The 24,217-nt window shown below is 35.9% G+C and overlaps 1 protein-coding gene across 13 annotated transcripts in view; it reads right to left on the bottom strand.

Moving 5' to 3' along the window:
* Positions 1 to 24,217, bottom strand: part of DLC1 (DLC1 Rho GTPase activating protein) — a 514,332-nt gene that overhangs the window by 392,675 nt on the left and 97,440 nt on the right. The window contains exon 1 of one of the 13 annotated variants that reach the window (XM_048226234.2): positions 9,130 to 9,829. The exons of 1 other annotated variant lie outside the window; for it this stretch is intronic. The gene's annotated coding sequence lies outside the window, so the exon portion shown is untranslated. Of the gene's footprint in view, positions 1 to 8,407; positions 9,830 to 24,217 lie in introns of those variants that run through there. 11 more of the 13 variants (XM_048226233.2, XM_044387560.3, XM_057303353.1 and 8 more) reach the window with 11 other exon arrangements.

Below are 24,217 nucleotides of genomic sequence, written 5' to 3'. Positions count from 1 at the left end.
ACAGCTAAAAACAATTTAAATTGTTATAATTCTATAATATAATTTGCTTGAGACAAAGAAAAATTTCTGAATCTCAGAAGCATGTTAAATAATAATCTAAATTTAATCTAAATTTTAATATATTCCAGAGCAGTAATCTTAAAATTGAGTTGATATGTAAATATGTCTACATTTCCTCTTTATATGTCCAATAGGACCCAACTATTCCCTGTATTCCCTTCAGCCCTTGCCATACCACCGCCTCATAGGTACAAATGTATCTTCCTCCTTCCATTAGCACAATAAAGGTGCCAGTTTGGTTATTTATTTGGGGCCAATAATGTCATGCAGTTTTCCATAAGATTCCTTGGTGATTTTTTTAATGGCCTTTTTCCTCCCCCAAGCCTTTTAAGAACTCCTGCAAGTCAGGACAAATATTCTTAGTAATCCTCTTAGCCATAGCCTTCTAAAATGTTACCTGACCAGAGGTTTTAAGATACAGAAAATAAGATGTAAATAACCTTAATTGAGTAAATGCATTATTTTGCAACTTCTCCTGGACACCTCATCATAGTACTTAGAAAGATGGCAACTTTTCTCATTCAACCCCTTAAACCCTTAAATGTGGGTATCTCATTTTATCCTTTCAGAAGACAAATGACATACATAGACATACATATGCATACACATAGACAAATAAAAAATTTAAAATATATGTATACACACCACACACACACACACACACACACACACACATGATTGGCTTCCAGGTTGTTTTTAAACACCTTCATACAGATTCTACGTATTTAATAGAAGGGAAAATAAAAACATAATAGTAGTGACAGTTTCTCTTTATTTTTCTCTTTCCTTAGGTGGCCTCAGTTGCTTTGGTTTCCCTTAGGATCTTTCTTCTTAATTACCCACCCATGTTAAATTTCTAGATCATGTTTTCCTTCTACAACTGCTTTAAAGCATATCTATGTATAATATCTACCACATAGCATATTCTCAGTCACTGTGAGGAAGAAGAAAAGATACGGGGAAAATAACCTCCTTTTAATTACAAGTGGTTTCAACTCTCTAAAATGCACTCTTACAAGAATAAAGAATGCATCTAACTGAGAAAAGAACATTTCTACGTTGACCCATTTTGTTGCTAATTTGATAAATCAGTGAAATGGAGAGACTGGGAATCTGAACATCCTATCATGATTTGAGATCTTCATGTGTCTTAGCCTACTCTCAGGGAGTCGCATTTGCAAACAGAAAGGGCCCCCAAACCACTTATGAACTGAATTAGCTAGAACAGAAGGAAGAACATAGACACGACCACAACTTAATACAGTTCTTCAAACGTGTGCTCACTAGTTTCAAAGTGAATCTTCATTACAGTGAGCATTTGCAGGGGCCAGAATGAAATTCATTTTCTTGATGGTGCTGTCAAAGAACAAATTATCTAGCAGACCAAATTGCGCACATTTGGGCATCTTTCCGCTGCTCCCCAGCTCAGTGATAACATGAAGAGGAACGCTTTTCATTGCCAAACTGATGTTTCATATACAAGATGCTCAGGAGCAGTGAGAAGGCGTAGGCAGATAGGACTTTTCCTAATTCCTTTATGTACATGCATGAACAAATAGCCAAAAAAGATAACACACTTTTAAAAAAGCATTTCTATGAGTCTAGTCAAGGGTCAGAGTAGCCAACTTTTAGTAAAAGATAATTGGTGCTTTTCCTTTAAAATATTCATGGTGTCTAATCCAAATCAGACAGGGTTAGAAATAGACTGTGGGAGAAAGAGACCTTTAATAATATGATGCATGAATTTATCTCCATATGATTTCATCTTTCTTTGGTAGCAATCTGCATCCTAATTCTTCACAAATTCATTACCCATCTACTTTCGCATATTTTGTCAGATGTTAGAATTTACTTATTATGCCTCATTAGCTGTCTGTGGAAAACAAACTTTTGAAATTCTTTATTGGTAAATTGGTGAAGCTTAAAATATATATGAAATAGCTTTCATGTATTTAGGCTGTCTGGATATAAAAAAATTAGTAACTTAAAGAATATACCACCCATAATGAACTAAATCCTTGGAATAAGCAGTATATAACCTTTCCCAAAAGAGACACCAAGCTTCCATCATTTTTGGTCTTTAGAAAAAAAAAAAGGAAGAAGTAGGTACCTGAATTAAAAATATTCTTTTAATATTTATCTATTTTTATGTATATCACAACTTTACTGAACTTCGAAATTTTCTTCTTATACTTCACTTTCAGAGTCAAAGATTCCAGGAATTAAGTAAATGTGAAAATGAACTGTGTCAGTTTGCTAGAAGTCAGCTCCTCATAAAAAAGCAGGTTTCTAAAATTGTAAAAATTATTATTCGTGTGGCGCCCAATTTTTCCCTTCAGCTTCCTGCTATGTAATGCAGCCTCAGTAATTTCTAATTTTTTTTTTTTTTTTTTTTTTTTTTTTTTTTTTTTTTTTTTTTTTGCAGGGAGGAGCCCAGATATTAGCAATGTTTGACTTATTACCACTTCACAGCTCAGGTCAGCCAGCTCTGCAGAGTCTCTTAACATTTTCTAAGTCACCCACATGTAATTTGAGGAAATCTTGGAATACTTCATATTTGCCTGAGGTCACTAAGACCTTTTGGGGGTCAACTGGTTTCCAAAAGATCCCCAAATTCATACAGTCATGGGGAACAATATTGCATCATGGATACATGCACTAATTTCTGGGTATGTGTATTTGCTTTGGGCTTCCCTATTCTATTTTTTAGAAGTACACGGTTTTCTCAATGATAGTGTTCCATCCTAGGCAGAATCCTTTGAGCATTTAGAACTACACTGTATCTTAGATATTTCTGCAAATAAATTCATTAATAATTAACCATTTGGGTTTTTGCCTTCACATCTGTTTTTCTACAAAACCCCTTATAACCAAAGAAAAGTACTGCCTTTGCTCTAAACTTGTTTCAGCTGAAATTTTTCGTGTAATAGGAAATAGCTTAGAGTTAAATTTTCATCGAGAGCTTGCTTGCTTTTTTTTTTTTTTTTGAATGGCAAAGAAGCATTTCTATTCCACAAGAGACACGGATTATAATGCTTTATCACCAGCATGGTGAGATGTGTCTTTGCTTTAAGTGGCCCCTTTCTATTTTTAGCTTTCCTATCATTTCTAAGAACCCTCTAACGGTAGACACAGTAATCACTAACTGCAAATAAGAGATACGGCTACATCCACACAGGTGCTTGGATTGCTAGGTGCCAACAGGATACTGAGATTTCGCTCATTCAAGTAAGTACAACTTTCACTGAAATTGGGAACATGAAATCACTGGGAACTTAGCTACTTCTATTAGGTCAGTATCTTACCAGGGATGCCTCTAACATCAACTTGTCTGCTGTGCTTAATATCTATAATTCTCATCTTATTTCGTCATCTACCTATGTACAGTTGAGCCTGTTTTTATTACCAAGTATTCCTCTATATACCCAACTAGCAGAAGGCACCCTGAAACCTTTTGATGATGAAGATAATAGTAACAGTAACGAAGGACTTCCATTTACTAAGCATTTACTGTGGGTCAGGCATTGCACTTACACTATCTCCCTTGGTAATAGTACTCACAAATACTCCATGGAGTAGTTGCTATCACTATCTCATAGGGAGGAATTCTGGCAGGACTTAGTAACTAGCTCAAGGTCAAATCCCTACTGCTGGACAAAAGTTATCATCTCCATTTTTTGTGAAGGTAAGATGCCTGTTAAAGAACCACTGTTTTATTCCTGGTGATTTGGATTAGTTACCTAAGTTTTGTTTTCCTCAGTTTTCTCACCTCTGTAATGGGAATAATGAAAAGCTGTTGAGGGGAAAATCATAATGTTAAGCTAAAATAATAATACTAAGCTAGTGATACCCTTAGAACATTTAATCCATTGCATATTGTGAGAATTCACTAGATGTTCAGGGACATGCTGCTGCTGCTGCTGGGGATGCTGCTGCCCCTGATGACAACGAAGATTCCTCTAATTTTTGAGTGATCTTAACCCAGAATCCATGGCTGAGTAGGAAAATGCAACTATCCCTCACATGCCCATGTTGTTTCAATATAGATGTGAGCAATTTGACCAAAATGTGAAACACCATGAGTCTTTCTTCCTTCCTTGACTAATTGACCTAAGCTTTTTTGAACAAAGATTTGTTTGTTATACTGTGTGCAAAGCAATTTGCCCATATAAAATCTCATGTAATGCTCAAAATGACCCAGTGATATAACTGTTTTCGTTATTTTCTTCACTGTATCAATAAAAAGCAGAAGTTCAAAGTAGTTATGGGGCGTGCTTCAAATGACAGAACATCAAGTGGCGAAGATGCAAATCAGAGCCAGTTTTTGGACTCTGCCCATGAGCTTTTCAGTTCACCACCCTATTTAAGTTGTGGAAAATTCACTAGTGCTCTGCTGTCACTGGCTTCATGTTAACTTTTAATTTTAAACTATTTCTGGATGGATGCTCATCCTTCCTTCTGGTTTTTAATGAATCTGTAATGTCATCTTATGAGAATGTTGTTAACCTTTGGCCTCAGGTTCTGATGATTCTTGACAACCTCTTATTCTCTTTTCCCTGTAAAAATTATTCTATCATCACAGGATGTCTGGAAAATTAAAAAAAAAAAAAGTCCCACAATGCCCACTCTTTATCACCAGTTTTGCTTTCCTTTCTCTCCTCTTTCTCTCTGATTTATTCCACAAACATTTATTGACAAACAGGTATGGACAGCATCTGACATGCTAGGCTATGTTAATTGCTGAGAATAAAAAGAAATATTAATTGAATTTCTAAACTTACTCTGATCTATCTATCAGATACTTCTTTCTATCTCATTTCCATTATAGGACTGATTTTCTCTTTGAAGTATTTGAATTGTATTGCTAAAACACTTTGCTAATCCAGTCTAATACAAAACAACCTTTTTAAACATTAGCTGGTACAATAATTTTTTCTACCCATCTATCTTAAATAATGAGCACATTCATATGTACACGGTTTACATTGCCTTCCCACTTTTTTTGCATGGGAGTCCTTATTTAATCTTTTCAAGTTGACTTACATACTGTGTAATCTACTGAATAAAATCAACAATCTCTTTTTAACTAGGTCTCGAGGTCCACACTTCACCTTTATTCTGTTTAATTTCATTAAAACTAAGTCCATCTATTTCTCATACTCTATGAACTGACCAGCAATTTAATGCCAAAATAGAACCATGGAAGTAAATGTTGCATCCCTATATCCACACCAAAGTCAGTCGGGAGTTGGACTTCTTTCCAAACTTGTTTGGTTTAAGTTGTGGACATAAGGCACTTATCACTCACATGGGGAGAGAAGGTACAACAGTCATGCCAACTCCTTCAAATCTGGGGGTTTTTACTTTTCTCTCATCCTCTTTAAATTCTCATGTACAATTACTGACATTTCTCTATTTTCATCATAAAATTCTCTGATCCAGATCTAGGCCAACTCTTTGGAAATTTGTTGTACTCTAATGATTTCTACAGAAAGATTCTTATTGTAAGATCATACACGCATTCATTCATTCTCCAAGAAGAAACAAGCTCAAAACAAAGGATGAACTTAGAATGTCCCAAATGTAGACTTGTTTAAAGCCTACAAGACCCAATCTCTATGAGTGAGATTAAACCTTGCCCATAGTCTTTATAGTGAGGTGTATGGTATGGGCAGGTTTAAGGGTGGTCAGAAAAATCCTCCTTTTAAATTATAAGATCCTTAAGAAAAAAAAATAAAATGATGTATTCTCTTTTGCTAGGCTCTCTAGTAACCATGCAGTCAGTTATATAGGCTACTGCTTTCCTCCATTGATTCCTCATTCCAATAGTGTGTAGGATGGAGACACTGAAAGCGTTGAACAGTGCATCTTTTAAGTGTAATAACATCAGGAAATTCAATCTGGTTCATAAAAATGGGGGAAAAAGGATCATGACACACATTCTGTCTAAGAAATGGCATGCGCTAGAAATGACATAGATTAGTTTTATGAGAAAGGTTCTTGCCTTGGAAAGGGCAGTGTTCAGCCTGCATGGCAACATACACTGTCATATATGAAGTATGATACAGCTGAAGCAGCCAACTCTCTCCTTTTACACTGCGCCAGTCATTTATTTATATACTGCAAGAAATTCTATATTCTACAACTGAAGGACTTTGTAGAAGGCTCAGAGTAGATATATGAACCAATTAAAGGATTGAAAATAAGCTGTACAAGGGAAGATGAAAGGAATTGGCTTTATTTGGCCCACAAATGTATACTTCTGTTTTCTTATGTCCATTTAGGTTTTCCATATTTCCACTGAGGAAAAACCCATAAAACTGGAAATAGGCTATAGCAGTAGAGCTGTAGGTTAGATAAAAGAAAGAATGTCTGGGTACATGAGATCCTTAAACCGATTCTGATGTGGGGTAGTAAAATCTGTGAATGTTGCTGGTTGAGACAGATTGGTTATGATACCATTTGAATATGAGGATAGCAGACAAGCTCCTTTTTAGCCCTACATTTTTAAGAAACATCAGTTTAAAGTTAATTTAATTATTAGCCCATGCATTGATTTTCTTGGCATAAACATGAAATATAACAAAACCGTCACCAATGAGTTACTCCATTGAAGTGTTTGTTGAAGGCATAAGAAAACTTTTACATCTGAGAAAATTTCATCAGTTAGGTGAATTTGGTTCTTTTCTTAAAACCATGATTTCCCCCCCCCCATACTGTACGTGGGTGGCAGCTTTGAGCCTTTCTTGTTTTTTAAAGAGGTACTACAGTTTTGTCTGAAAGTAGCCTTCTACTGGACATATTCATACTTCATTCTGCATAATTATTATTTGAGACCAAGATGATGTACATATAAGGATCTCTGAATTATGAAGTGGCATTCCACTGTCATCTCTTCAACTAGCTAGCGGTGTGACCTTGGATAGGTCCCTTTCGAATCATTCCTCAGCTCTCTTGTGGCAACCTCAGGACAGTGTTTGAAGAAGTGATCTCTTATGTTCTTTCCTTCCTTGAAATTCTTTTCAGGGATTTTATTAAATCATAATTCAGATAAGCCAGAATTTTATTTTTCACATGCTGAACAATCAATTTTTAATCTTATTTAAAAATTTTAACACATCTTAAATTGTTAGTGAATGGTTAAAATACATCTAGGTAACTTATTCTAGCATAGAATCCAATAGTAAGTTAGCTAATACAACAAATGGTCACCTTGTACTGTGTAAAAGTTTAGAATTAAAACACTTGATTTCTTATGATTCAACTGTCAAACAGCTCTCATCTTTCATTTATTATGTTTTGTGTTCATCTAACTGATTTGGAAATATACATGAATATCTATTCCCTTCACATACCATTCTACTTTGCTTCTATAAAATAATTATTTTCATTTTTAAATCTTCAGAAATATGAATGCAACAGTATGTTAGGCATTATAAGTCCATTTTATTTCAGTCATTGCTAGATTTCTTTCTTCATATATTGCACATTTCGAGATTTAAGATACCTTAAAGAGATTATAGCCCAGTGGAAATCTAATTTTATGATTCTATGAATTATGAATACATGACTGGTTTTTCATTGATTGCAGTGATTTCCGGTTGCCTTAAAATAATAATACTGAATGTCGCTGTCATTGAGATTTACTTCAATTCCTCAGAAATGTTCACACAAATATGACCTGAGCAGGGAATCCAAGAAAGTTAATACAAACTAAATCCAATTCTAATATTTAAATTTTTGAAAGATTAAATACTATTTAGGATAGAAATAATTTTTGAAGTTTCATGTGTTTACTTTTTTTTTTTTTTAATGAAACCTTTAAGCTGTACATTAGCAGCCTGCACTGTGGTTGAAACTGGTTTGGGGAAATTCTGAGGAGTCCAGTCTTCATATTTTACGTGACACACAGAATAGTCTTTGGAGATTCATTATTAAGAAAAGTCACTCTGGTGCTATCTACTCTCCCTGTTGGCAAAGGAAGGGGAGATCAAAAGAAATCCTTTACACCTCACACTTTAGTGTGAGAATATGTATTTGTTTTGTATTATGCCATGGAATAGGAAACCTGGTCATATTCATAAAAAAGTTAAGATAAAAAAAGGGATTAAAATAAAATCTTAGTTTATGGAGGAAAATGGTAAACCCTCTCTGGAGCCTATTTTAGAATTGACATTGTGCTAAAACAATTTGGCAGTTTTCTCCTCCCTAAACATTTTCCACTTCTAAATTTCATAGCTTAGCTCCCAAACGTAGGAAACCACCACTGAGTGAAGAAGGTAACATTTCTGTCAAACTTTCTGCCTCCTCAAAGACCGCCTCAAAATACAAAGACAGAGCGTCTTACCTAGACAACAAGCAGCTGAAACGCCCAGGCATGACACTGTTCAACACTCAGGCTAGGAGAGAAGTCCGTCCCCGTGAGTTCCTCCAAAATATAAGTTCACATTTCATGGCTGAGATCATGGCTCTATTCTAAGCAGTTTTACGCAGAGTGTGATTCTCACGAAAACACCCTCTGCAGCTGGAGGGAGCCTTGGCTAAAGCCGGAGTCTGTCGAGGCGTTCCTAGTGACTTCTGTCCACTCAATTCAGACTGATGTCTTGCGAAAGGGGCCTCCACAAGCAGGCCCAGATTGCCTGGGAAGCATTTCCTGCCTCTGAGCAGTGCATGTGAGAAAGAGTGCACGAAGCAGAGGGAGGGGGGCAGAGCAGAGCCCGCCTGGGCGATTTAGGAGTTCTGATTTTACACAGAACCGAAGGGAGTTTGTCAAAGCTCTCGAGGTGATTAGCTGAAGAGTCATAAAGTCGTAGAGCTTTCTCTATCCCACACTGCTGATGAATTCAAAAAAAAAAAAAAAAAGAAAGAAAAGAAAAGAAAGGAAAGAAAACAGTTTTCTCCCTCCTCTACAGCTTTCCCACTCTATTAAATGTATATGCACAACATCATCAAAACACCTTTGCCATTCTCCTGTCAAAAGATCTCTTACGAAAGCAAGATGAATTTAGAGTTTTAAAACTGTCATCCCCTAAATAGGAAAACTTTTTTTGGTTCTTTTACACTACTTACAATTTAAAATGCTGCAGCCCTATATCCTGTACCTGAGAGGATCTGTGAGTAAAATCCCAAGAAGCCAGTAAATAGAATGTGGTCTTCAAATCTCTCCCATCCCAGGAATCCTTCACAGAATTAAAGTAGGTCGTGTCATGGCACATGCAGCGTTACCTCCAGGCAGAATCCTCCAGTCACACAAACGCAGTGCTGGGAAAGCCGAAGACAGACTCCATCTTGATCCTATTACAGTCTTGCTGACATTAACCACTTGCAACGTCTTCCATCTAGCATGACAGGGTCCCTGAATCACATCTCCAAAGCAGCTCACGGTATCTGCATCCTTTGTCCGACACAAATTTTGTGAACTATCATCTGTTTATCTTTTCTGCTTTCTTGTGCCTCCACTGAATGACTTCCTCCTAGCTGCTCCAGGCTGGGAACTTGGACTACCATTTGGTTTTGATTAAAACCAGACAGCCAACTCTGGAGAATTTAGGGAATAAGCTAATGGAAACTGCAAGTATGGCTTTAATTAGTGCATCAATTAATAATAGATGTTAGCTTGTCTTATAATAAGATGACACAAATATCAACACAGAGGAAGCCCAAGTCCTTTCAGGAAAGAAGTTATACCAATTCTCATTCCTTTATGACCCAGAATTCTCCTTAGGGAAAGTGGAAGGAAAGAAGAGGGATGTGGCCTTGGGACATCCAGGTTGTGGAGAGGCCAGCGGAGCAGCTTTGTTGTTTATACCAGAGAAACAGGAAACAGTATCTTTGAGTTTAATTATCTTGCTTGGGTGAAATTGCTCTGTAATGTCTCCCTTCTACTTTATTTACAATCAGTGGATTCTCTTGCTGTTTATGACTTAAGCATTTTTTTTCTGTGACTGGCGATTAGATTAATCTGATTATTGGGTATGCGCAGCTTACAAATTCCTAGGGATTTCCCATAATGGGAGTTACAAGAACAATTCTAATTTCAATATGATAAATGAGTAACATAGAGACAGCTACAAGAAATACGAAATTTTTTAGTCCTAAGATCCACTCTGTACATCTCTGACATTGTAAGTAGTTTGCATTGTTCGCTTTTATTTTCAGTTGGGTTTAGTTTTTATAAAGACTGACAGATACTTGGATATCACAATGGCCATCTTTTTAGTATCCCCAGAGAATACTGGGTAAGTGGTAACTCAAAGAAGTATGATATGATAGCTGCTATTTCTTTTCTTATTGGATAATTAAAATCTCTCAAAATTCATGCAAAGCATGGACTACGAGGGAGAAATAGGAAATGGCAAGATTTACATATTGTATGTGAATTTGAAGGTGAGAAGCATTCAAACCAAAACATGTGGGCAGAAGTAAGTTTTAAAAGTTTATATCAAAACATCTCTGATTAACAAATGAGCACTTAGATTCCTTTAATTTAAACTTCAAACATACGGCAAGAAGGAAGTCCATACTCTCCTAAATCCTTTGAAGAGCTACTATATTCATATTGATTGAAAATACTTCCACTGAAACCATGCCCATTTAATCTTCCCAATAATCTTTGAATGTGCTCTTATTTTTACTTTAAAAATAAAGCGCTAGAAGTTTGTGGAATTATTTTTCTCAATCACATGAGGGCAAGTGGGGGACCAGGTCCACACCAGAACTCAGATTTTCTAATTCTCGATTTTGTGTCTTCTCCCCTCCCTCTGAGAGTTCCACTGCCTCGCTTGACTCACACTTAACTGCTGTGCGAAATTGGGAAGACTTCTTCAACTTTCCGAGTTTCAGATTCCCCTTTAAAAATAGGGACAACTCCACATAACTCACAGATTGGAACGCAGGATTAGCTTTATATACACATATATTTATAAATTTATATTTATTTCCCTTAGGAAAACACTGGAGCAGAATGGAATGAGAACTGATGTAAGTTCTTTCCTAAAATAACTTGTTTATCTCTATCTCTATCTCTGCCCCTAGTCCTCTGGTCTTCTTGTAGATAGTAAGTGCTCAATAAATATTAGCTCACTGCTAATTCTCCTTAGCTAGATTCTCCTCATGAGTACTGTAATCTCTCCTTATACAATCTAGCCTTGTTCCTATTTATATTGGCCTGAGGCAACAACAAACCCTATTCACATACATTTATAAATGCCTTTATAAATATCTAGACACTCCTAATACTAATTTTCTCCTTAATGTTCTCTTCTCTAAACAAGTAAGACTTCATGCTTTATTCTATTATTAGAAAGATAACTTCCCAAATCTTTAATCACTCTTACTTATTTTTCATCCTTCAGTTGCCTGACTCCAAAAAATCTCAGTACTTATATTCTCATAAAGACTTAACCAAATATGAGTATGAAGATAAATAATGAGATAATTTCCTAAATATTTAACATGGTGTCAGGCACATAGAAGGGGTCCAAAGTATTTGTCCCCTTCTCCTTTCTACATGTAAATCTAAATACATCACTCCCTTAAATGTTTGCTTCTTACTCTATGCTAGATAAACTAATAAAATATGGCATAGAGGCAGTTAGAAAGCTGAAAGTAGAGTATCAAGATAGGAGTCTGGTTCCAAAACTAACAACCATAAGGACCCCATGCAAGTTACTTAAGCTGTGTAAGCCTCAGTTTTAGCCTCTGGATCTAAAGATTTTTGAAAATTAGGGATGATAGTCCATGTAGAGCCATTAGACATTATCACTGGTGTAGTATTCATTTTTAACTAGAATTATTTTGCCATTTAAATTATTGTCCTTTCTCATCTTTACATTGTTCTGTGAAAATTAAAAAAAAAAATCTATCGATCTTTTGAACTCTGAGACCAATGTATGCATTTGGAACAGTTTTATTGGTGGGGAAATTATGTACTTTTTTTTTTATAGGAAAGAATAGCAGAATAAGGCTTAGAAGTTATTGTGAAGATCAACTTTCTTCCCAGGTACTATGATCTAAATAATATACATTGGCTGTGACAGACTGGCCAGTTCCCAGTCTTCAGGAAATCTGTCCCTGGATTTCTTCTACAGGATTGCTCAAGGACTCTCATGCAGTCCAACAGCCCCTCGGCTGTGCAAAGGGAGATCTATTCTGTGGAAAGACTGTTTTACTCTTTGTAAGTCGAGTAGCAAACATCACTAGTTCAGCACCCACATTTAACATTTGTGATATTGTGAGTGCAAGTAGGCTTTGATTCTTTCCATTTGTAGGAAAGAATAGCATCATTAGAATGATGAACTTGTAATTAATATACATAGAGAGAGAATGGGTGTCTTTACAGCACTCCAGAAGTACCCACACGTGTACACTTAGTGTAAGAAATGTAGGAGCATTTTGTCCATGAAAATTAATCCTCTAAAAATCTGTATTTCACGACTTTGCCTGCAGCTTATTGGAGTTACCACCTGTATATCAAAGCAATAAAAACAGAATATATTTGACAGGATTTCTAGTTAATTTTTAAAGTATTTTTTACATGTATTTTCTTCCAATAGGTTCATTTTGATAGACATACACCCACTTAGGAAAAAAATACAATTTTGTAGTTTGCATATAATAATATTCATGTACATTATTCGTTTTTTAAAAATCCATTTTGTCAAACTTCTGATACTCCACTTTCATTAAACATTTAGTATCCATCCAGAAGTATTTACTAAAGGAACACAATTAAGTTTGATGATAAACTAACAAAAGGAGCAAAGTCATATAAATTCTCCAAATCTAATTGTACCTGTTTCTTGGGTTATTGTGTTCATTGCTTCCCTTCATTGAAAATTATTACAACCCAAGAATAACTATAAAGTATCTTGATAAATTTCCAATAGTTTGGAAAACAATCTTAGCAAGTATTTTTTTTTTAAGATTCTATTTATTTATTTGACAGAGAGAGAGCGCACAAGCATGGGGAGCAGCAGGCAGAGGGAGAAGCAGGCTCCCCGCTGAGCAAGGAGCCCAATGTGGGGCTTGATCCCAGGACACTGGGATCATGACTTGAGCCAAAGGCAGACACTTAACCGACTGAGCCACCCAGGCACCCCCTCAATCTTGGCAAATATTAAAAAATTATAATTGGCTCAAGCATAATAGTATATATGGTTTTGGAAACTGATAATTCTCCTTGCCTGTCCAGCAGGGCCAGGATACTCGCAGAAGCATGAAGATGCCAAGCCACGCCTGACTTGTTTCAGAAAGGTATGGGTGTGCCCGGCCAGTAGAGGCTGAGGCTCTATGTCATACAAGGAATTTGTTCTCTGTGAAAACTTAATATCACCATGCAGCACATCTCAGCATCCTTGCTAAGCATTATGTTAACATTCTCCAAAATTCTCATTTCATGGTTAAAAATGTCCCTGTAACTTCATTCTATTAAAAAAAAAATGTTCCCTCTTCACCTTCGGCTTAGAGCTTACACTCTCTTTAGCTTCTCTCACAGAAATGTGTGAGGCCACAGAGGAACAGAATGAGGCCACATGTTGCCTCTTACATGTTCTGTTCACCTGGGAAAGAGGTGAAACTGCCTGTGTCCAGGTTCCTTCTCCTCAGTAAAATATGATCCAGTTAAATCTCTACCTTTTGAGAGTCATTTGACCTCATCGTTTACCCCATACTCTATTCTACAGTACAGGCCACCTTCCCGGCCCACCAGTGTCGGGAGGCAGGGAGGTCATGAAGTGGTTACAAAAGCTTGTATCCTTGAAGGGATATCTGTTCCATTCCTATTAAAATATAAATATACTTTTTTATATTTTCCCCTTAAAAGAGAACCATTTGAGAGCTTCAGCATACACAATAAGGAAATATACTTAATATCCATCCACACATTTAATATTTAATTGCATTTCTTATATTCATGGTACTGTTCTGTACTTGGGATTCATCATTAAAAACAACCAACCCCTCCCCCTCCAAATGAAATAACTTTGCCCTCAAGGAGCTTAAATGGGAGGTAGGAGGTTGGTGATCAACAATAAACATAATAAATAAGTAAATTATATAGTATATGGATAATTACTAGGGAGAGCAAAAAATGTAGAGCATGATAAAGAATATGGGGAGTGAGGGTTGAGAGATAATTGCGTTACAGGATTAAATAAGAGGTATCAGGGCAGGTCTCACTGAGGGACTCTTTAGTAAAGATTTTTAAATGATGAGGGAGATGGCTACACAGGTATCTGGGGGTCACAGATTTTCAGGCAGAATAGACAGGTCCCAAGGAAGACTATGCCTGGCCATTTCCAAAAATAGCAAGGTGGCTGGAATGAAGGAGAAAGCTAGAAGATGCCCTCAAGGAGGGAAGGAGGAACAGGTTAGGTAGTGTCTTGTAATGACTTTGACTGACTGAAAAGTAGAGTCCTTGTCAGGTTTTGAGCAAAGGAGTGGTGAGGTCTCCTCTACATTTTAATACAGTTACTCTAGCTGCTGGAGGCCAATTAGGAGGTAATCTAGGTGAGAGGCATGGATGGTGGCTCAAATGGAGGTGAGAAAGGTCAGGGGTAACATTTTTCTTTGGCATTTAGTGCCAAGAGTGTTTCCTGAAGAATTAAATTTGCTACATGAGAAGAAAAGAGGAGATGGAAAGGCTTCTTGAGCAATTCAAGGGTGGAGTTGCCATCATCTGAATAAGAGAAGGCAGAAGGCTAGCAGTAGAGCAAATTTTGCATCCTATCAAGCAGAATTGTAGTTTTAGACATATTACAGCTGAGACATCTACCACACATTTCTAATAGAAATGTCAAGGAAGCAATTGGGTATATGAATTTTAGTTTGGAAGAGAGGTCTAGCTGGAGAAATAAATTCACAAGCCTTGAGCATATAGCTGAAATTTAAAGCAAAAGACTGAGATCCCTAACAGGGAATATAAACAAACAAACAAGAGAAAGAACTAATTAACCATCACATTTAACAATGTAGAAGTCACCACTGATAATGACAGGTACGAGCTCAGAGAATCATACGGACAAAAGCCTAATTAGCATGTTTTTTAAAGATTATTTATTTGAGAGAAAACACGTGCACACACACGTGCACAAGGGCACGAGTAGGGGCAGAGGCAGAGGGAGAGGGACAAGCAGACTCCCCGCTGAGCAGGGAGCCCAAGGGCGCAGGGCTCAATCCCAGGGTGCTGGGATCATGATCTGAGCCAAAGGCAGATGCTTAACTGGCTGAGCCACCCAGGCACCCCAATTAGCATGTTTTAAAAGAGAATTTGAGGAAAGGAACTGGAGATACAAGTAGAGTCAACGTTTTTGAAGTTTCCCTGCAAAGGGGAGCAAACAAATGGCAGGGTAACGGTGAGGGGCCATGAGAACCTTCCATTAGGATGGGAAAATTAATAGGATGCTTGCAATTATTTTTTCCATCAGTATGCTATCTTCCCAAGGAGGAGGAAGATGATGATGAGTAGAGTGGAGAAATATTGGAGTGGACTTTTGAATAGGCGAAAGAATTTTGGATCTAAGTGCACAGAGACTGATTTTATAGGTGAGGGTGATACAGGTGAAAACGTTAGCGGCTGTTCAATATGATTCAGTTAGTCATTCGGCATACCCCAGAGAGCCACTATTATGGTTTTCACTATTATACAAATTAAAATTATTTTTTTTTCTTAGTCACCTAAAAATTATACCCATAAGAGATAGTTGCCTCACAGGTGGTAGCTGAGAAGCAAAAACCATGAAAACTTTGCAACTATGCTTGCCTGTGCAATTGTACAATCCCACCTCCTGCATTTCTCTGATGGAACCTGGTCCAAGCACGGGCAGGAGGACTTTTCCACGTGGCATGTGCAATCCAGTTCCAACCCTGAAAGCTGCAAACAAACATCCTGCTTTTGTGTCTCATCTTCAGAGACTGTATTTCTGCTGTTGTTTTCCAGTGCTGAGCCCTTCTGCTAATTTCTTCATCTCTATTTCTCAATTCATCTCTCAATTCTTCTAGATTTTGTTGTTTTTGGCATTTCTCCTGTGTTTTTTTCTTATCTTTATTGAGATATAATGGACACACAATAAACCCTGCATATTTAAAGTCTACAAATTGATTGATTTTGACAAATGCACATGCTTGTGATACCGTCACCACCACTGACATAATGAACACATCGTATCCATCACCTTCAAGTTTCCTTGTGCCCGTCTGTCATCCCTTCCTTTTGCTCCTTGCTCCCCCTCTAGCACCAACCAACCGCTGATCTGCTTTCTGTCACTGCAGGTAGTTTAAATTGTCTAGATATTTATTTACATGAAATCCTACGTATGGATTTTCTTCTGGATTCCTCACTTGGCATAATTAATTATATGAGATCCATCCATGCTGTTGCATGTATCCATGGTCCATTCCTTTTCATGGCTGAATAGTATTTCATTGTAGGGATATATCAGTCACAGTTCATCCTTTCATCTGCTAATGCACATTTGGCACAGTATCATTGGGGCAAAGTTATTTGACTATTACAAATAAAACTTCTAGGAATATTCATGTACAGTCTTCATATTCATGTATTCTTTCATTTCCTTGGATAAATGCCTAGGAGTGAATGGTAGATTCATTTGATAGGCAGATTTTTAACTTTTTTTAGGAACTGCCAAACTGTTTTCTAAGGTAGATTTTCCATTTTATATTCCATCACAAGTTTCTGAGAACTTCTGTTTTTCCACATGCATGCTGACACTTGGTATGATTCATTTCTTTAATTTTAGTCATTTTCATAGAGGCATAGTTGTATCTCTTAAGCATTTTCCTAATGATTAATGATGCTGAGTATCTTTTCCTATGCTTATTTATCATCAGTATATCCTTAGTGAAATGTTTGTTCAAATATTTTGTCCCTTAAAAAAATCTGGTTTGTTGATTTTCTTATTACTGAGTTGTGAGAGATCTCTATATATTCTGCATACAAGTCCTTTATCAGGTAATTGAAAATATTTTCTAGCTTGTCTTTCATTTTTAACAGTGCTTTTTTGGGGAGTAAAAGTTTTTAATTTTTATAAATTAACAAGTTATCAGTTTTTTCCTTTTATGGATTGTGCTTCTGGTCTTATGGTAAAGAAATTAGGTTTCCTAAGACCACAAAGATTTTCTTCTATATTTTGTGCTATAAGTTTTATAATTTTAGATCTTATATTTAGGTTCTTTGATATGTTTAAAGTTAATTTCTTTATATGATGAGAGTATGGATCAAAGGTTTTTTCTTTTTTTAAATATGGATATCCAATTATCCTAGCACCATTTGTGATAATACTTTTCCAAAGAATTGTCTTTGTCCCTTTAACAAGAATCAATTGACCAAAAAGCGTGGTTTTATTTCTAAACTCTTTCCCATTGATCTATTTGTCTCTTTCATAATACCACACTGTATGGATTATTGTAGCTTTACAGTAAATTTCGAGATCAAGTATGGTAAATATTCATACTTTGCTCTTTTTCAAAGTTGTTTTGGATAATCTAGACCACTGCATCTCCACACACATTTTAGAAGCAGCTTTTTCATTTCTAAAAAAAAAAAAAAGCCCGTTGGGATCTTGATCAATTTGGTATTTAGATCAAATGAGAAACAATGAACATCTTAATAATATTGAATCTTCTGTTCCACAAACACAATGTATCTCAAATTTTATTTAGGTTTTTAATTCCTCTTGTTGTGTTTTATACTTTTCTAATAGTCTTGCACATTTTTGTCAGATTTATCTATAAATATTTCATATTTTGATGCTACTGTAAATGATGTTTTTAAAAATTTCCATTTCTAATTGTTTATTACTGTTTAGAACACAACTTATTTTTGTACAGTGACTAGTATCCTGCAAACTTGTAAAACTCACTTACTAGTTCTAGTAGCTTTTTGAAGATTGCTAAGATTTTTTGCCTAATTGCTTATGTTGTATGTGAATAAGGAAGTTTTGCATGTTCTTTTCCAATTTGAATACTTTTTATTTCTTTCTTGTTTTTGTTGCTTTATTCCATGGGTTAGAATCTGCATTACAATGCTGAATAACATTGGTGAAGTGGACATTCCTGCCTTTTCTTGGATCTAAGGGAAAAAGCATTTGGTATATTACCATTAATTATGATTTTTTTGTAGATGCCTCTATCAGATTAAGGAAGTTCTCTCTATTCCAGTGGTTCTCAACTGGAAGAAATGTTATTCCCCAGGGATATTTGGAGATGTTTGGACATATTTTTGGTCATCACAACTGGGGCAGAGTGGTGGGCTCCTGGCTGCAAAACATATTGCAATGCACAAGATAGTTTCCCACACAACAAAAAATTATCTGACTCAAAATGTCAACGATGTTGAGGTTGAGAAATCCAGACCTGCTCTATTTCTAGTTTGCTGGGAGTATGTTTTCTTTTAATCAGGAAAGGATATTGGGATGCCCCCCAATTTTTTATGAATAAGACTTTTCTTTAAAGTGTGAATAAAGTTTTTCTTTTTTGTCTTTTAATAATGCCACATTTTGACTGATTTTCAAATGTTAAACAAAACTTGGAATCTTGTATTCTCAGGATACTTTGTCATGATGTATAATTATCTTGTATATGATATATACATTCTTGAATTGAATTTGCAAAATTTTTGTTAAGAATTTTTGCATCCTATGTCCCAAAGAAATAGTGTTTTTTTTCTCTTCTTGTTATCTTTGCTATTGATTTCTAATTTAATTTCATTATGGTTGGAAAACATACTATGGATAATCTGAATTTTTGAATTTATTGAAATTTCTTTTATGGCTAAACATATAGTCCATTTTGACAAATACCTTAAAAAAGAATGTGTATTATTTTTTTCTTATAATGTTTTCATAGATGAATTATCTGATTAAGGTCCAGAGAACTGAAAAATGTTCACCGCTATCTTCCAAGAAGGAAGAAATAGCACCTATTCTATATAAACTAGAGGCGTATCTTTAGATAGTCCTTAGTTCCAAAGGATTCCCACTGAGCAACCTAATATTTACTGGAATGGAGGTTACCCTACTCTTGGAATTTTTAAGTATTATCCAGTTTAAACTCTTCATACCAGTAGGATGATCATTTATATTCAAAATGAATATTAACTAGATATTAGTCAAATGTTTGACAACTGAATTCAGCCATTTTTTAAGTATAAGCATAACAGTACATATGTCTACATGGGCATCCAATAATAATCATTTTTTGATTATAAATTTTCAGCCTTGATAGGAGTGGCATGTTAACCATTAAAAATAAAGAACACAATTAGAACTGCCTTTTACTGAAACGACATAAACAATTCTTTCTTAAACTCTCAAAAACTTTTGAAATTCTATTCAAGAGCCAATAGGACATATACACATTTATATAGTATCACTTCTATATCCTGGTCTTAATTATTTTCTTGGATAAAACAACACACAACAGTGTTGTTTTTTCATGAATTTCAATGATGAGGTTTCCATTTAGTATGAAAAATGAAAACCTGAAACAGTCTTTAAAAATTAAAGCTTTTGTGAAATCACATTATCTCATTTTAGGTTGGAGAAAAGTATGTTGGGCAGAATGTAGCAAAATCTTTGCCAAAATTCAAATGTTAGAAACACAGTTTGAAAGAGTTTTTAAACATGTGTCATAATACGTTTCTTCTATCCTTATGTTGGAAGGTTGAATTTCACTACTAAAATAATACTATTGTGGAATAAAATGTAGGAGAGTTTCCTCTACTTATATTAGTTATTCATGGGCCAAAGTAGAGTGTCGATTATGGTTGCCAAGTTCCTATGTAGACAAATGAATCACAGGAACACAGTAGCTATTTTACTTGGGGCCTTGCTGAGCTGCAAGATTTTTAACGAGTTAAAATAATATTTTGGGTTTTGAGTAGAAAGTGTGAACTATCAAAAACACAGACATTTGACTTTAATGTTTAGGACAAAAACAACTCCACATGCAAAGTCATTTTGAGCAACAGACTTACTGAACTTGGAGATAGAATCCCCTGAGTGATGGTCTCTCTGTTTCCTTTGGGCTCTGTGTCAGTGAAGCCAGTCTGATGGTACTGAAACTCTTGAGAAAAAAATCATGCTATTCCTACCATGTATGCCCCCAAATTTGCAAGTAAGAAAAATTGTTTTAGCTTTTGTCTGAATAGACATGAAGAGATGATTATTTGCTTCTCTTAGTGGGAAGACAGTAATAATGATAATTATAGCTTAACACCAAGAAGATAGAAACTACAGATTGTGCAAGATATGTAAGCAAATAAGTGAATTAGAAGAAATATTTTTCTTCAAGTGGGCCAAGTAGTTTTGTTAGCATTAATCTATTTTTTTCCCAAATGTTGATTAGAGTAAAGATGATCAATTAAACACAACAAATGTTTTTGAACACCTATATAGCAAGATTCAGTATTGTTAAGGATTTTGAAGATAATTGTGACCATTTAAAAATAATTGCACCAATTATTTTATAATCTGATATTTGTATAAATATGTAGACATGCATGGTACCCTATAATCATTTGGTATTGTTTTATTTTCCATTTTAAGTAAACGTCGTCTTAAAATTTCACTCCAAATCTTTGTTTTTCTAAGGCCTAACTCTAATGTCTGCTTTTCTGTAAACACCTTCCCAGATGATCCAAAAATTGTACTTACTCTCTTTTCTGTTTTCTCTTAATGCTTTATTTATACTTCTATTCAGACATGCCTCATGTTTGGGGACTATTGTAAATGAGAATTGTGAGAGGAATACCATTGAATACTCAAATGTAGGAAAGCCATTCCCTGCAACAGGGAGAAGAATTTCAGGGCAAAAGAAGGCAAATAGATAAGAATAAAGGGAACACGTATCCTTCCAGAAAGATGAAACAACTAAATCCTGTAAATCAATGGGGATGTCACTGCCAGAGTCCTAGTTTTTCCTGTACTATAAATATATGCTACTGGCCTGCATCCTAAATTGAATCCCATCTGACTCTCCTACTGTGAGTACAAGGCCATGTCTTATTCATGGTTCTGTTCCTAACACCACACAGTTAAGAGCTAGGGAGAGAAGGGATGGAAGACTATCAGGAAATCACATTTGAGCATTAGTTTAATTAAATCCTTTTCTCCTGCCATACATTGGAAGGAATAGGAATTTTGATTAGTGTAAATGGCAGAGGAGGTGGGGTCAGGGGAGATGCTGGGGTAATTTAGAACAAGGGGCGCATCTGTGCACAGAGGGCCTGAGCATTTGTTCTGTACTTCGGGAAACTGGAAGGAAACATCGTGGCGTCTGAGGGAAGGAAGGCAAAAGTCAAAAGATGAGGGCAGTTTTGCAACTTTATTTGAACTTGACCAATGTCTTATTTTTCTTTTCTCATATCATGTTTATATGCTTTCTCTAAGTGCTCTGTGTTTACCTACCAACTGCGGGTGTCATAAAGCTAATACGTTCATTTCTTAAGAAAAACGGAATTATAAGAAGCTAGAGAAAGAAACTCGCCTACTGCTGGGTTTTAAAAATTCCTTGAAATGCAAACCACAACGGAAATACCTAATTGCTTCTCTAAGAGATGGTGGAAATTGGTAGGACAAGATACTCAGTTTCAGGTTTTCGCTTTCATTCTCTGAAGACATTTCTGTGTTTCTTGGCTGTGTGTGTGTGTGTGTGTGTGTGTGTGTGTGTTTCCAGAAACATGCAGCACATACTTCAGCCAGACCACATGTCTATGAGTCAATATTTCAGCCTGCATTTGTCTTAAACCGTGAAGCTCTGGGTGTAACCTAACAGAACCTGGCAGGTTGTCTGAACACTTCTTTCACCACTTGACCCAAAATATAGTAAATCAGATGACATCTTGTTCCAATTTTACATTAGTACTCATATTTTAATAAGGAAAAGAAGAGTGTGTTCTATCAAGATTTTTGAATACAAACAAAATCTAGTTTCAGATCCAACCTATTACAGAATTTAATGTTGGAATCACCAAATGCAGTTTGCCTAAAAAAAACCCCAACAAACTAGATACGTACATATTTTGGCATTTGCTATGGATTAAACTTTGTCCCCATCCTGCCCAACCTCCAAATTCATATGTTGGAGTCCTGACCCCTACCGTGATGGTATTTGGAGATGGAGCCTTTTGGACAGAATTAGGTTTAGAGCAGGCCACAAAGGTGGGGCTCTTCATGGGCATAATGATGGGATTGGCGCCCTTATAAGAAAAGGAAGAGACACCAGAGCTCTCTCTCTGCCATGTGAGGACACAGACACACAGGTGGTCATTGTACACCAGGAACAGGGTGCTAACCTGCACCAAACCATCCATCACTTTGATCTTGGACTTCCCAGCCTCCAGAACCGTGAGAAATAAAAGTCTGTTGTTTAAGCCTATTGTCTATGGTATTTTGTTATGGCGGCCCAAGAAGACTAACAGCATTTTATAAGTTTGAGATGTTCACTTAGCTGCATTTAAGGTAAGACTTGATACTATAAATGCAATATCTAGTATTTTTATTATTATTGTTAGTAGTAGTGGTGGTGGAGGTGGTGGTAATGGTAATATTAATAATAATGGTTGGACTTTAATGAACTATAACTTCTCTTTTGCTAAAATCCCAGGGAGAAAGTCAGTTAAGATGTGGATGAAATTTTATCCTTTCTTCTAAATAAATATTTGTGCTATATATAGTGAGCACAGGAACCATTCTCACCCCTGCTATCTCTAAGTAAGATAAATCAAAATAAAATAAAATAAAATAAAATAAAATAAAATAAAATAAAATAAAATAAAATAAAATAAAGCAAAACAAAATGAAACACGAGTCAGGGGCTTCTTGCAAAAGCCCAAAGAGGCTTCCTTTCTCTGCTTTCTCCCCACATACCCTCGGGGCAAGGAGCACTGGAATATCTACTTAATGGGATGGAATGGGAATAAGAAAATGAAAGGGAAAGAGAATACTGGCAAAAATATTTTTCTGAACACAACTTTGCCAAGCTAAAAAATATTTTCGGGATAAGTCATCTCTCAGCGTCCCTCTTCATCTGTTTCTTTCCTTCTATACTTACATGCACTTCAACTTCTCCTAAAATGAGGAAGCCATCATTCAATCCTGTCTCCACTTGGAACTGTCTTCCCTGACTCTTTCTTGTTACTAAAACATTGGGAATCATAACAGATATGTATTGAGTGCTCATTAACTGTCAGGCCCTATTCTCAGGGCTGTATGGAATTGCCATGTAAACCTGACAGCAATCCTAGGAACGAGGATCTATTAATACGCTCCTTGTGTAGATAAGGTAACTGAGGCTGAAGCTGTCAAAGTTCTCACACTGGGAAGTGTGTCAGACTCCAAGGCCCAAGCTCTTAACCACTGCCTTTCCATATGTCTTTGTTCTACTTCTCACCATACTTTCTCGTCCTGTTGCACCTCATCTCTCCATCTCTGAACTACTGTACTTGACCATTAACAAAGTTCTCTTCAATATTAATCTGAAATCTGTCAATTTTATAAACTGAAAGCAATAAAGTAAGTAGAAGGAATAAATACCTCAAATGCCAATTATTTCCAGATTATATCCAAAGTTGTTGATGGCAGCATAATTCCATGTGAAATTTGGAAAGAACCTGTTGAATTCTTGTCAGATAAACTTGGAGTATGCATTAGTTAAAATATTCTGCCCCATTAATAAAGCTTATTTTAGAATGCCGATTACTCTAAATGGGAGGCAATAAAACCACCACAAAGTAAAAACAAAAACTCACAAAGATCTATCCATAGAGAGAAACACTGGAGAAAATATATCAAAAATAGAACAGTGATTCTCTTTGAGTAATAGAATTTTGCTTATATTTTTCTATGTTCTCCAATTTTTAGTAGTTTCTGCTTTCCACAGTTAGCACATAGTAAGGGAAGGACAAAATATATTTGAAATGTAGTGGAAATAGTATTCGCAAAGAGCTAACATTTAATCAGTTTCCTCATTTGTAAAATTAGTGGCTGGAAATAATGTTAGTTACAGCTCCCACATATCATACTGTAACTTTCATTTCCTTTAGCTTCTTAATCTTCCAAATAATCGTAAAAAGTGAACAACATTAGCCCACTCTTTGTGGACAAGGAAGTTGAATTTCTGAATACTTAAGAAACAAACA

Source organism: Ursus arctos, unplaced genomic scaffold (assembly GCF_023065955.2).
Source record: "Ursus arctos isolate Adak ecotype North America unplaced genomic scaffold, UrsArc2.0 scaffold_27, whole genome shotgun sequence".
NCBI lineage: Eukaryota > Metazoa > Chordata > Mammalia > Carnivora > Ursidae > Ursus > Ursus arctos.
Note: the sequence above shows the minus strand (reverse complement) of the source record. Positions and strands in the feature narration are given on the sequence as shown.